The sequence below is a fragment of the Sinocyclocheilus rhinocerous genome, unplaced genomic scaffold (genome assembly GCF_001515625.1).
Source record: "Sinocyclocheilus rhinocerous isolate Xijiao unplaced genomic scaffold, SAMN03320098_v1.1 scaffold25, whole genome shotgun sequence".
NCBI lineage: Eukaryota > Metazoa > Chordata > Actinopteri > Cypriniformes > Cyprinidae > Sinocyclocheilus > Sinocyclocheilus rhinocerous.
In genome coordinates, this window is record NW_015647048.1 from 728,994 (window position 1) to 744,304 (window position 15,311).

General features: G+C 34.6%; 1 pseudogene; it reads right to left on the reverse strand.

Moving 5' to 3' along the window:
* The window catches only part of LOC107708602 (adhesion G protein-coupled receptor L2-like), a 112,857-nt pseudogene that overhangs the window by 29,259 nt on the left and 68,287 nt on the right, over positions 1-15,311 (reverse strand).

Sequence of the window (15,311 nt, forward strand, 5' to 3'; positions counted from 1 at the left end):
TTTAACATGGTGTTTATTGCGTGTTATAAATAATCATACTCATAAAAGTTATAACCACAAAGTTTTATAATGTATTATAATTATTGTTATGATTATTTATGAGATGAAATAACATATTATAAGTTGTTGTTTTTTTTATAATGCATTATGCATTCATTATAATGCCTTAAGAATACTCTTATAATGTGTTATAAATATGGGCTTCATAGAAAGTGTAACCGAACTTTTTTTTTTTTTAAGTCAATGAATTTGCGACAACTAAATGTAACATTTTTGACACGCCAAACATGTCAGTCTCTGAGTAACATGCAATTTTAGCTACATAAACTTTATTCTGTAACATTCTGTAAAATAAGTATAACGGACTATGCAACTACCCATTTTGAACGCCTCCAGCATGTTTTATAATACCCAAAAATCAGCTTCAACATGCTGTCTGTCAGAGACGATAACATAATACATAATACATAATGCACATGAGTATAAACTTGTTCTCTAAAATTGACAGGTGATTTTTATAAAGTCTTAGTAACACTTCACAATAAGGTTCCATTTGCTAACATTAGTTTACATGAACTAACAATTAAAAACACTTGTAAAGCATCTCAGTTAATATGAATTTCAACATTTACTAATGCATTATTCAAATCAAAAGTTTGATAAAGTTGTAGTTTTATTAAATAATATTAACAAAGATGAATAAATACTGTAACAAATGTATTGCTCATTGTTAGTTAATGCATTAATTCAGATTAACTAATGAACCTTGCTGTAAAGTGTTACAGTTGTTTAAAAGACTAAGGCAATTATCAAAGTTTGATGAAATAAAAAAGATGATATTTTTTTCATGATTTGTTACATTTAATCACCCCTTTGCAGATTTTGAGACATAAACATAAGCGGGAAATCTGACAACGGAAGTCATATGAGTTTGGAAGGAGTCAAAGATAACCTTTTTTTAATTTTAAAATCCCCCAAAATTACAACCACGTACTATGTCATTTAGAAACTATTCACTCTAAATAATATCACAGACCCTCAAACAATGTGTCTGAGAACAACAAAACAAAGGGAGTGAAGAAGCACTGAGCCGAGGTTAAAAGGAAAAAACCTGCAGTTCGCTGTCCAGTGAAATGACAGATGAGCGCACAAAGCTGTCTTATATGAATGAGATCACATTACTAATAAATTCCACACTTCTTTGGAGACATCAGCATCTGAATGGTTAAAGTCGCCACATGCTGAGACCGGAGCGAAGTCGATTTGGTTTCAGCACATTCACAGTGATGAATGCATTCATGAAATATTACAGAACAGAACAATATCCACCTATTTACATGCACTCGAGAGAACAGCTGTACCGAAATCATGACATTTTTGATTACCCTCCTGATGCCAATAAGCACTTCCTTTAATTACAAGTACATCGTTTTTGGAATTTTAATATGTAATCCAGATTACTGTAAAAAATGATTGTGATTTTAACAGTAAAAGACTGTAAAAATGCTACAGTAAAAACCTGTTAACTGGTTAACAGTAAGTTTCCATACTATATTCGGTGAATAAATGTAATTACATTTAATGTAATTTTACAGTAAAATTTTAAATTAAAAATACGGTTTTTGGAAGTGAAAAAGAGTGTCAATTTACGGGTTTTCACTGTAAATTATACACCCAGAATTCCCTGCATGACACTTCATATTTGATGTTTTTTTGTTGTATTAACATGTTTCTTCTTTGTTTTTTCTTATCATTTGTGTACATTAGGGTTTAGTCTTACATCTAATGTTGTTAAATTAATGTTTACTGCATTATTTCAGTATCATGTGTCACCATGATGGGGTTTAGTGTTTGTGTGAACGACACTGTGCACCTTCTATATATAAATATTGCCCTCCTCAGCTCCCACCATATTTTTTACGGTGAAGTTCTGGCAACCACAACTGTCGGTATTTTACCGTAAATGTCACAGATTTTTTTTTTTTTTTTACAGTGTACAGTATTGTTCAATGTTTTTGTAAAAACTGATTATTTAGCTTTTTTTATAGCATGTGAACTGTGTGACGAATGCTTAACTTTGGTAAGCAAATTCAAGAAGGGCAGACTGCTACATTCAGCCTGAAATCAACCTGGGATTTGACTCATTCGCTGCAAACACTTGTACAGCCGTCAACGGCTCAGATTCCTGCATTATTCACTGCCTGGGAGATTCTCATATCTGTGGCTGTAAATAGCAATCAGCCCAATGATTTCTCGAGCCCAGATCGAATCTGCCGGGAAAGGTTCTCTAAATTAAGCAGCACAACGTTAGCGTTGTGTAGGATTGCATGGTCTTTTCTTCTCTTTCCATGGACTCACCAGGAAAGCTGATATCTGCAGAGATGGACGTGTGTGGCAGCAAAACAGTGTTGGTTACTCTCTTTTAAAGCACTGTTGTAACCTACAGGCAAGTCAAACTGCCCACAAACACACTTTCACTGAGACCTCGCTTAGTTATTTTAACACATCTGATGAACATTATATTCAATAAATTCATGTACAAAACTGAGAGACAAAATGCTTTGATAAAATGCATTTTTATGAGCCATTAACATCTATTGATTGAAAAGCATACTGTTGCAGAGCTCTCCAGAGGGTCAGTAAAAACATTCCTGGCTCAGTTTAAATTCATACATAATACTATACTCAAAAGAGCTGAAGAAGATACATGAAACAGTAACTGGAGCGAACCTGCTACTGCAAGACCTGCTGAAGTTCTTCAGTATGTTGGATCTGCAAACGGTCTAATATGCTAGTTGCCGGATTAATTAACAATTTATCTGTTCTCTGTACTATTTCTTTAGCTCTGAGGATCTCGATATGCCCGTTTCAGATACTTAACACTTCCAGCTGCACTGCAGCAATGTACAAAAAAAAAAAAAATCACGTTTCACTTAAATATTTTCAAATCTCCAAAGGCATTATTTTCAGTGATAGGATCAGTGAACAGATTTTTAAATCAGCGATCCACAAGAGGGTGCAATAATAAATATAAAACCATCAGAACCAGTAGATTATGCATTATAAAGAAGTGCATAAAACAATAAAATCAAATGATTTAATCTAAGATCTCGGGCCAGATCCAGTGATATTTTTCTAGTCTTTAGTCAGTACTTCAACATGTCATATTTAACTGTCAATTTCACTCTCACTAAAATAGCACCTTAACATTCAAGTTGACAAGAAAGTGCCAAATTAAACTTTCAAATATTTTATTTATGAATGTACACTACCGCTCAAAAAAAGTTTCTTCTGCTCGCCAAGGCTGCATTTATTTAGTTATAAATTCAGTAAAAAACGAAATATTGTGAAATATTATTGCAATTTAAAAGAACTGTTTTGTATTTTAGTATATTTTAAAATGCTATTTATTCCTGTGACGCAAAGCTGAATTTTCAGCATCATTACTCCAGTCTTCAGTGTCACATGAGTCTTTACTGACACTTTTGATCAATGTAATGCTTCCTTTACTGATTAAAAGTTTAAGCCAGACATTTGTTTGGAGCTGTTTTGGTGCTTGATCTGTGCAGATTTCTCTCCTGATTCAGACCAGACCACTTTTTCACTGGAAAAAGCAATATTATGGATAGAGAGTTAAAAATGTATGCATTAATGCTGGATTTGTTTCAGCTTTTGTCAAGACATTAACTGATGGACTGGAGTGCTGTGGATTACTTGTGGATTATTGTGATGTTTTTATCAGCTGTTTGGACTCTCATTCTGACGGCACCCATTCACTGCAGAGCATCCATTGCTGAGACACTGATGCAATGCTACATTTCTCCAAACCTGATAACAGATTTTTAAATCAGCGATCCACAAGAGGGTGCAATAATAAATATAAAACCATCAGAACCAGTAGATTATGCATTATAAAGAAGTGCATAAAACAATAAAATCAAATGATTTAATCTAAGATCTCGGGCCAGATCCAGTGATATTTTTCTAGTCTTTAGTCAGTACTTCAACATGTCATATTTAACTGTCAATTTCACTCTCACTAAAATAGCACCTTAACATTCAAGTTGACAAGAAAGTGCCAAATTAAACTTTCAAATATTTTATTTATGAATGTACACTACCGCTCAAAAAAAGTTTCTTCTGCTCGCCAAGGCTGCATTTATTTAGTTATAAATTCAGTAAAAAACGAAATATTGTGAAATATTATTGCAATTTAAAAGAACTGTTTTGTATTTTAGTATATTTTAAAATGCTATTTATTCCTGTGACGCAAAGCTGAATTTTCAGCATCATTACTCCAGTCTTCAGTGTCACATGAGTCTTTACTGACACTTTTGATCAATGTAATGCTTCCTTTACTGATTAAAAGTTTAAAAAATAATTAGTTTCTTTTAAAATTCTGAACATTTACAAACGTTTAACAAAAACTTTTTTTTTTTTTCAGGTCTCCTGAAATTACGCTATTGCAATAAAATAGATTAGTTGCACTTTAGTTATTCATTGTCATTGCTTTAAAGCATTGCTATGGGAAAAAAGCGCAAAAACCTACAATAAATAAAAAATATTGTAATGCAAGACTGGTGTCTACATACAAACACTGACACAGTAAATTTGTTTCTTTGATTTCTTTACAGATTTGGAGAAATATATAAAAACTCCATCATTACAACTCTAAACTGTCACTTCTGGCTAAAAAATACATGCATAATAACACTTCCTCCGGTGAAAAAGTCCATCTCTTCTTGTCTATCATGTTAAAATCCAGCCACACATTTGTTTAGAGCTGTTTTGGTGCTTGATCTGTGCAGATTTCTCTCCTGATTCAGACCAGACCACTTTTTCACTGGAAAAAGCAATATTATGGATAGAGAGTTAAAAATGTATGCATTAATGCTGGATTTGTTTCAGCTTTTGTCAAGACATTAACTGATGGACTGGAGTGCTGTGGATTACTTGTGGATTATTGTGATGTTTTTATCAGCTGTTTGGACTCTCATTGTGAGGACATTTTCGGAAAATTTTTATTTTTGGGTCAACTATTTGTATTGCTTTGCCATTGGTTAATGCCAGTTTGGCCAGTTTATGTGAAATGACCTATCCACCTCTTCCAAGCATTCCTGCCAATTCTGTTTCCTTCCGCTTTGGTTTTCAGAAGCAAACATCACTCCTAGAAAAACTCCATCAGTCATTAAGCATCAGTTCAGAATCGAAACTTCATCATTTACATCAAAAGTTGCCGGCTAAGATGAAAGCACTTACTGATGTTCTCGGCAGGCACTCGGACGACTGCGGGCTCGATCAGGTTGTCTGCAAGGACAAAGGCTCCTTCCTCCAGGGTATCGAGTAACATAGTGGCAGCATGTGTTTGCTCTGTGGAATTCATGTCCTCCCAGGATTTAAGGGCTTCTGGCCTCAGGAGGTTGTCAACCGTGTCCACAATGGCCTGTAACCATGGAAACAAGAGAAATGACAGGCGGTTGATATTTTTCCTTCGCTTTCCCTGGGGAAAAAAAAAAGGATCCAGCACATGGAATACACTGGAGAGAAGCGAATGAGACTTGTGACACGCAACAACTATAATGGGAAATGAAACACTGTAGTGCGATTCGTGCAAAACAGTTCAACAGTTAATGTGCTGTGTGTGTTTATGCCACCTTTCGTTTCATTGTAAGCCCAATTTCTAAGCATTCCTATCCAGTTCCGGCACCAATTATTAATTTCCAAACAGTTTCTATAGTTCTCTAAAGATCAAGTTTCTCTGCTTACGAAAACTGCCGTCAATATACTGGACATGAGGCAGTTCCCACACCAACTGGAATCTACACAATTTACTTGATTGTCATATTAAATTTCCTGCTGGGGATCAATAAAGTATGTATTCCTATCTGTAACAGGATCTAAGTGTCAGGCTGTCACCAAAAAAAAAAAAAAAAATTCCTATATAAGGTAAAAAGCATTACTGGACTGGAAGTGGCTTGCTGATTATAGAAAGACTCCAGAAAACGGGATGTTCTCATTAGTATCCATTTCATTTGCATTGGCCTTAACCAGGATGCAATTCAATTAACGAAACCCACGGCAACTGCAGGGCTTTTAGGTTTAAAGGAGGATTTTAACCTTATGAAATGATCTATCTATTTAAAAAAGGAATAATTTAAAGAACCTTTAGACAAAACATAAAAGAAAACGTTCTGCATACAGTATGTGTTTTACATCAGGCTTTAATGGCTCTTATAGTCTGATAGAGTGAGAATATGGAGGAAAAAACAGCTTCGCTTTATTCAGAGGCCCAAACTGAGCAAAAACATGCAATTTGGTGCAGATGCTGATGTTTATATGGCCAAGAAGTGATGAAATTCTGATGCCTGAAACGTAAATCAATGAGATCTTTGTAACAGTATAGCAGATACTTACATAAAATGATATAAATATCAGTCGGCGCTCTATATCTCCAATAATATGTCTTAGAAAGATGAGATTTAACTGATCAAAACATATAATGCAATGCAATACAATGATGACTGAGAGATGAACAAACAAACAAAACGATGTCTGGAGAATCAAGCAAACCTAAGCTGCTTCAATCCAGTAAGTGCTCATCTTGAAATATTACTAACAGTTATTCTTATGTTTACTTTATAAAAATCAGTAAAGATTTAACAGCAAAAAAGACACTTGAAGCACCAGCTGAAGGCAGAGATTTGTACAATTATACTAGAAGACCTTTTACTCACTAAAAAAAGTCTAATCTTTTGATCAGTTTTGATTGCGTTTATAATTCCAAACATTCCAAACATTCTTTTGTTCGGTATTTAAAAGCCTCAAACAGAACAAATTTCATGAATAAAACATTACTGTGCAGATTGTTCGTTTAAGCCATTCTCATGTAAATTGTAATATTCAAAGCATTAATTTATGCAAGAATGATCTTTACAATTTACACAGAAATTCATCATAAATGTGGCCTTTCTAAAAATAGTTTCCCTTTATTTTAAATATTTAAATTTCAACTTAAATGTTATGTTGCTAAATGTAAATGATAATAAAGCCTACAAAACAAAACTGAAAGTTTAAACGATTTATAATAATAATAAAAAAGGAAATTAATTACAACTTTAACTTTACTTCTAAATGACTTGCAAAGGCTCATGCACTCGAGTCCCAGACTGGGTGTTATCTGTAGAGATTGTGAGAGGATCTCATTACCACAGAGCCCTTGAATGACATGCAGTAATGACAGGACACTTAACCCGTGATTACTCCAGAGAGATTCCCCTGCAATTACACTACAGTAAGTCAAGAGCATCTGCTGAGCCACGAGTAGTGTTCACAGCCCTGTTCTCGCTGCGTGTCAACTCATTCTGGACATGCATTGATTGAGTGTCATGTGGGCCTCGTGGGCTGTAAGGTTTCTTTCAGGTTTGAAGCTCCGCTGAAGGCATTCGACCAAACGCACTGCCGACATCAACCTTTACCATCAAACAAGTCTTAACAGTGAACCCTGTCTGCAGTTAACTTTGTGAAGGACCTTCAATTTTAAATATGTGTGCAGAAAACGGAGATGGATTTTTCTCATTTTATCCAGGCGACACTCAATCTCACTAGCTTTATGCATTTATGAAGACCGATGCATAGGCACACGGTAAAAATAAATCCTTAATTTACGGTAAAAAAAACGGCAGCTGTGGTTGCCAGAATTTTACCGTAAAAAATACGGTAGCAACGTTTTGTGTAAGACACAACCCTAATATACAAAACTGATAAGACAAAACTAAGGAGAAACAGTTACTTCAACAAAAAAAACATCAAATTTGAAATGTAACGCAGGGAATTCTATACATCTTGGATGGCCTGGGGGTGAATACATTTTCAGAAATGTTTCATTTTTGGGTCAACTATTGCAATAAGGAGGAGGTGAACAGATAAGAGGAAGATGGTGAAAGCAACACAAAACAGAACAGAAAGACAAGAACGAGGCAGAACTGCCTTAAAGAGAGTCGCGTGTCAGCAGGACGACAGACAGATGGATTTCCAGCCAGAAAAACAAGCTGCATGCAGCCGAGCAGGTGAAGGGAATTCTGGGATTGGGTCCATATATACCTTCATATAGGCCCTGCAAGTCCTTTCTCTTTTTTGACGCTTTTTTGGTTTCAAACACAAAGACGGAAGATTAGGAACAACACACGCACACACACACACACACACACACACACACACACACACACGGGAAAAGAGGAAGAGAACAAATGAGAGCCTGTGTGTCGCTTGAACTACAGGCACTTTTATGTTCCAGTGATGGATTTTATATTAATTTTTAATTTTTCCTATATGGAGAGCACATTAAAACAGTCTTTGTTTTTCACTTAAAAAGAAAAATGTGACAATATTAATTGCGTTTCAAAATATGATGATTTAAACAAAACGTGATATAATATTTTAATATGACTGTGTGAAAATGATGTATGATTTGTAGTTGTGACATCATTTCCACCATGACCAAAGATTTTGTACCTAAGTAAGTGTCACTGAATAGCACGTTTAAGATAAAACATAATATGGAAAAAAAAGTTAACATCACATGTGAACAGAATATTTTTAATTTTTTGCAATGTCTAAGCAAACTGTAACTGTAATTATGCAAAAGGTGTCAACATATCACTTACTGTTTCTATTAAGAATACAAAAAAAAGCAGATTATGAAACTGACTTTAGAGAAATAAGTTGTCAATAATCATTCTGTAATCATTGTCAGTATAGACCATTTAAATAACCTAGTAGCATTAAAAGTGTGTTATTCATTTCTGAAAGTCCACAGGGCAAAAAGTGCCTATCGCTGAATAAATATCTGAATATATTCAAAGCTGAGGTCATATAGAGTATAAAAGGACACCGTAGAGCACGTCCATAACCTCATTTCTATGAAACGTGTATGAATGTGCATCTCTCTTCTATAAGGCACTGGCTGAAGAGGGAAACATTAGAGCACGCTATAAAAAAAAAAAAAAAAAAATAAAATAAAATAAAATAAAATAAAATAAAATAAAATAAAATAAAATAAAATAAAATAAAATAAAATAAAATAAAATAAAATAAAATAAAATAAAATAAAATAAAATAAAATAAAATAAAATAAAATAAAATAAAATAAAATAAAATAAAATAAAATAAAATAAAATAAAATAAAATATAAGCCTTGGTGGTAATGCTGTAAGGGCTTGACTCAAAATAAGAAATGACACATAAACTAACAACAGGGACTGGTATTCCCTCACTAATCAACTTTTTTAAAGTTTTAAAGCATAAATGAACTTTTGCTGGTCACTGAACTTGTCAGGATTAGAAACTGTCAAACCAGAACTGCTGACGTTTTTAGGACTTGAAGATTCAAACTTTACTAAATCAAACAAATCAACATCCACAAATCACATTCGCTCTAGCCGGACATGTATTGCACTGTACCTTGTTGAAGCTCCGTCCCGCCGTATCTTTATCGTTAGGTTTCAGCTCCTGCAGCTGAGCGTCCAGTATATCCACCAGCTGCTCCATGAGCCGCACAGAGGAGCTGACGTCGCCCGCGTACACGGGACCCTGAGAGTGACGCGCCAACTCGTTCGCCAGATTCGCAGCGTTCTCACCACTCCGGATCTGAAGATGTGAGGAGTTCAGAAGAGAATGAGTGAGTCAAAAACATCTTAAAACTGAATTAATTCTAATAGACCTCAGAATATCTGGGCTTGTTACCCATAACTGTGCATGCTTGGCTTATATATTTAGAAAATCATTATTATTCTTATTTATTTTATCTTCCCCTCCATCTGGGGTAGTAATACTTGTGCAGGTCAAAAGTTTGCAATAATTAAGCTTTTTGAATGTTTTTAAAGAAGTCTCTTCTGCTCATCAAGGCTGCATTTATTTGATTAAAAATAGAGTAAAAACAGTAATATTGTGAAATATTATTACAATTTAAAATAGCCGTTTTCTATGTGAATATATTTTAAACTGTAATTGATTTCTGTGATCAAAGCTGAATTTTCAGCATCATTACTCCAGTCTTCAGTGTCACATGATCTTCAGAAATCATTCTAATATGCTGGTTTTCTATGTGAATATATTTTAAACTGTAATTGATTTCTGTGATCAAAGCTGAATTTTCAGCATCATTACTCCAGTCTTCAGTGGCACACGATCCTTCAGAAATCATTCTAATATGAATGTAACTATATGATCGCTCGGCTCTAATCTGCTAAATGCAAATATAAGGCATGAACTATAAACATTAACACCATGATTTTCAGTAAAGCCGCTTTGCAACAATGTGAAATGTGCTATAGAAATGCATTACAGCGACTATTTCGGACTTACCTTCTGTGCCACCTGTGCCACCCAGTGAGACGTGCAGTTACTGAGATCAGGACCTTTGGGACTCCAGATCCCGTCGGCAGATGTACAGAGGAACAGAGCGATTCCTGGAGAACGACGGAAGGAGAAAACCTGTTTAACACTGACTTTAAGATCAGCACTAGTTCGCAGGTCCTCGTCTTTGTGATCATCACATCAAAAATGAATTCATGCTAAGATTCAAACTTTTTTTTAAATGTGAAAAGGGTCATGAAACGGAGAATCAAAATGTTCTTGATATTTACACATGGGATAAAAACATACTGTAAGTTTCAGTTTAAAATATTAATTATTATTTTCTACCTGTCTGAAATGCCAGGATTTGAAATCAGGACAATCATCGCGTCACACATTCCCCTCGGTCTAGACTAAGACTTTTTTGGTGCAAAAACCTTTAAGAACTAACCTCGAGAAACTTAATATAAAACTCTGAAACTCATGTACAGATGTGTTTTACTGCTGATATGCATTAGTGAATAAAGGCAGCGACTAAACCTTCAACTTCAACTTTGTGAAAACCATCTGTTCTCTATATTGTGATTATTTTATACACAGAAAGTGATCAAAGATATGTCTCTTTATAATCACTGGAGCAGCGCGAGTCTATCAGTCATTTGATTTCTGCATTTTCGCCAAAACTCCCGTTATAATCGATGACACAGTTTACACTGCTCAATGAGTCTCTTATTTCTACTGTGTCTTCACTGGGCACGTTATGATAAAAGTATTTGTGAGATTGCAGAAATCATTTGCGTCGTGCAACCTTTGATGCTCTAAATATGATGCTATAATCAACCACTGTAAAAAATGACCGTGAATTTAACGGTAAAAGACTGTAAAAATGCTACAGTAAAAACCTGTTAAATGGTTAACGGTAAATTCCCCTACTATATACGGTGAAAAACTTTATTGGACATTACAGTGTAATTTTACGGTAGTATACCGTTTTTGGAAGTGAAAAATTACCATTATTTCAGTTAATGAAATTACGGTATTTAACTGCAAATTTAAGTTAAAACTGTTGCTACCTTAATTTTTACGGTAAAATTCCGGCAAACACAGCTGCGGTTGTTTTACCGGAATTTTTTTTACAGTGCACTTTTCACAATTAGTTAATCTTGCCGGCTGTTATGGTAAAAACACAGTAAAAGTTTTCAATAGAGTTCACATGTAATGCTCATTTCATATGTAAAGATGTTAGGCAATCACAGCAGTGGGCGTTTACAATGAGTCTCACCGCAAACCAGAGAAAAAAATGACCATTTATATCTAAATTATGAGAGTTGTTGATTGAGAAAACACGGTAGGATTATAAGTGCACCACAGGAAAAATTATAAAATAATTTGAAAGACGCATTTCATCACTTTAAATTAGGACTAAATCTGGTGGAGTCTGTCAAACTTTTCATGCTATATCATACAGCTCTGCATAATTTTTACTTATTAACTGAGCAATGGAATGCAAATCTTGCTGATAATTTTGACATCTCCATATGGATGCCATTCAAATAAGAAACGCCACATGCCGGATACCAGCACAAAGGAGTCCCTTCTGCACTAATAACAGCCAGATTCCTGACACTAATTGCAAAAATAATTCAAATGCCTGCCTCGAGTTCCTTTAGGACACGGCCGCTCCACCGTCGCTCCTCGGTGCGTCTGCGGCCAGGAGATTCCTCTCCTCTCCGTCCCGTCGCAGAAGCGTCTGCTGGAGGGGGGCGGGCTGCCGGCGCTGGGGTTCGGCGGGTCCACGGCTGCCGGGTCGGGAGTGACGGTGATGTTGAGCGCAGGTCTCTGGGTGATGCTGGCAGTGCTGGTCCTGATGGGAGGCGTGGATCTTCTAGGCTGCACTGTTGATGTAACGTCATCAGAGACCGTCGGTACTGTGGGAACAGGAGAGAGTTATTTAAACGGGCGGAGAACACAGACACTTTATTTGATTTCTTACATTTTATAAACACAGATATCGTTTTGCGATGTAAACCCTCTCCTTGTAATTCGCTCACAAGTGGTCAGAAGAGACACATTTGAGATGGACAGGGATATTACAGTCAACTACAACTAAAAAAAAATCCCACTGTTAATTACCGTGCATATTACTAGCATATTGTCTGTTTATTAGTACTTATAATGCACATATTAATTCTTATTCTGCATGACCATATTTTTAGATCTCTTAAACCGACCCAATACCTAAACTTTAAAACTACCGTACTAACTATTAATAAGCAGTAAATTAGGAGTTTACTGAGGCAAAAGTCATAGTTAATAGTTTAAAGTGAGAATAGGACCTTAAAATAAAGTTTGACCATAAAATTATAAAAAAATAAAAAAAATAAATAAATAAATTGAAATAAAATTGTTGCCAAAGCAACATTTATCATTTTTGCTTAATTTGATATTTGATATACTAAAACTACTAAAAACTATAAGAAATATTAAAATTAAAAGTTTACAGATTGTTTTGTTAATTGAAATAAAGCTTAAATAAAATATGAATATTAGATGAAAAACGTTCATCCAATTAGAAATGTTGCCTTGAAAACTAACTGAAAATATGTTTATGTCGATGTACTAAAGTTACTTAAACTGGAATAAAAGAAATAGTAATAGAAATATAATAAAATATATATATATTTATAAAAGACAAAGACAAAAGCACATAAGAAAAAACTGCTAAAACTTAAAGTAAAATTAAAACGGAAAATATAAAAAGCTAATTCAAAATATGAATAAAAATTGTAGTATATAAAGAATGTTTTTAATTTTTTAATTATTATTATTATATATATTTTTTGCATTAGTTAGGCTAGTGCATGTTTTGGGAAATTTTCACTTTAGTTAAAAAAAATTGTTGTTGTTGTTTTTGTCCAAGATATTGTCAAAATGCATAATATTGTGAGCTGAGCGGATCATTAAACCCCTAACGTTCTCCATGTGTAGTGTAGGCTTCGGTTTCGTCACAACCCAAAGATATGCAGGTGAAATGGAGATGATAAATTGCCCGTAGACGTGTGTGTGTGTGTGTCCTGTGATGGATTTTTCCCAGACTGTTTCCCTGCCTTCAGCTCGGGGCGCAGGCTAGTTCCCAGCACTCCCACAACCCCACACAGGACAAACGGTAAGGAAGATGAATGGATGGATGGATGGATTGATAAAAAAACTGTCCAAAGGAGTGCAAACGCAGATGTGAACATGTCCAGGAGTGATTCTGAACCGCTCTCATGTATGCATCGTGAGTGCTTTTGAATTCTCCTCTGTGTTTTTGTGCTCCTGTGTCAGACAGCGCAGCGACTGCATGGAAATCACCACAAGATATGAATGTGCTCAGAATCAAATATTTATGTTCCCTTTCATTTCAGCCACTGCTGAAGCCTGAATAAAACCATTGGCAGATGGTGCATAAGCCCCGCCCCTTCACATGTCTGTCACGTCACGCTCCGCACCATCTTGCTCTCTCTGTGATACGAGGACAGACATGTTCTGGATGAAGCCATGATTGAAGGCACTGAAGTTCAGTCATTCAGGGAAGCAGGATTAAACATACAGCACATACAGTTTGGAAACATTACGATTTTTAAATGTTTTAATGAAGACTCTTCTGCGCTCACCAAGGCTGCTCAAAAATACAGTAAAAACACTAATAATTGTGAAATATTATTACAATTTAAAATAGCTGTTTTCTTTGTGAATATATTTTAAAATGTAATTTATTGCTGTGATGTAAAGCTGAATTTTTCATCATCATTACTCCAGTCTGAGTAATGATGCTGAAAATTCAGCTTTGATCACAGGAATAAATTACATTTTAAAATATATTCACAAAGAAAACAGCTATTTTAAATTGTAATAATATTTGACAATATTACTGTTTTTACTGTATTTTTTATCAAATAATTGCAGCCTTGGTGAGCAGAAGACACTTCATTAAAAACATTTAAAAATCATAATGTTTCTAAATATTTGACAAGTGTAGCAAGAAAGAATCACTTTACTCTTAGTATTCAAAGGAATGTGTGATATTGTTTTCAGCAAATACATGTCTCTTGACATAAAAAAATATGTGCTTTAGGGTTTCATAAGCCTTTATCATGGGAAATTAAACGCAGCATGTAATATTCAGTAGATTCAGTGGCTCGTTCTGTACTGTGATTCATGATGAATGTTAATGAAGGAAGTTAAATGGCTGGTTATAGTTCTATTTGCAGCATTATAATGTAATCACAATAACAAAATCACCCACGGGCCTGTAAGACCAAGGTTTTGTGTGTGTGTGTGTGTGTGTGTGTGTGTTTTATATCAAACATCCGTAAGCTTTATCGCTTCATTGTGAATGGACTTTAGAAAGCAGAGGACAGAGACTGCATTACTCGCCAAGTGCATTTTGTACTGAACTGTAAAAACATTAACAGATGATTCAAAATACTTTCCATCATTTTGACAGATAAAATAAATAAGGTTGGATCTGGTCTATTGTGTTTTTAAACTTCAGCAATACTCCCACAGTTAAAAGGATGCCAACACACAAATCCAACAACCTGAAACACAACGCTTGATCAAACTAAAAGAGCTTTTGCCATCAAAGTTCTTGGGTGATGTGCATTTCACAAGACAAAGAGCAAAAGTTACAATATTTACTGATAGATTAAAATCAAACAAGATGGAAATGTACAACCCTTCACATCAAAGTGCTGGATAATGAATATTTGTAGAGCAAACTACTCTAGAACTGACTAACTAACAAAACAATTAGCAACTTGCCAAAATTTACTAAACTTACAGGTTACGCCATAACCATTATTTGCCACTTTGCCAGACTGTGATGCTCTATTTTTATCATCAGTAAAAATAATAAAATATAAAAAAATATATTTAAAATATGCTTTTTTTTTTTTTTTTTTTTTTTTTGTTTA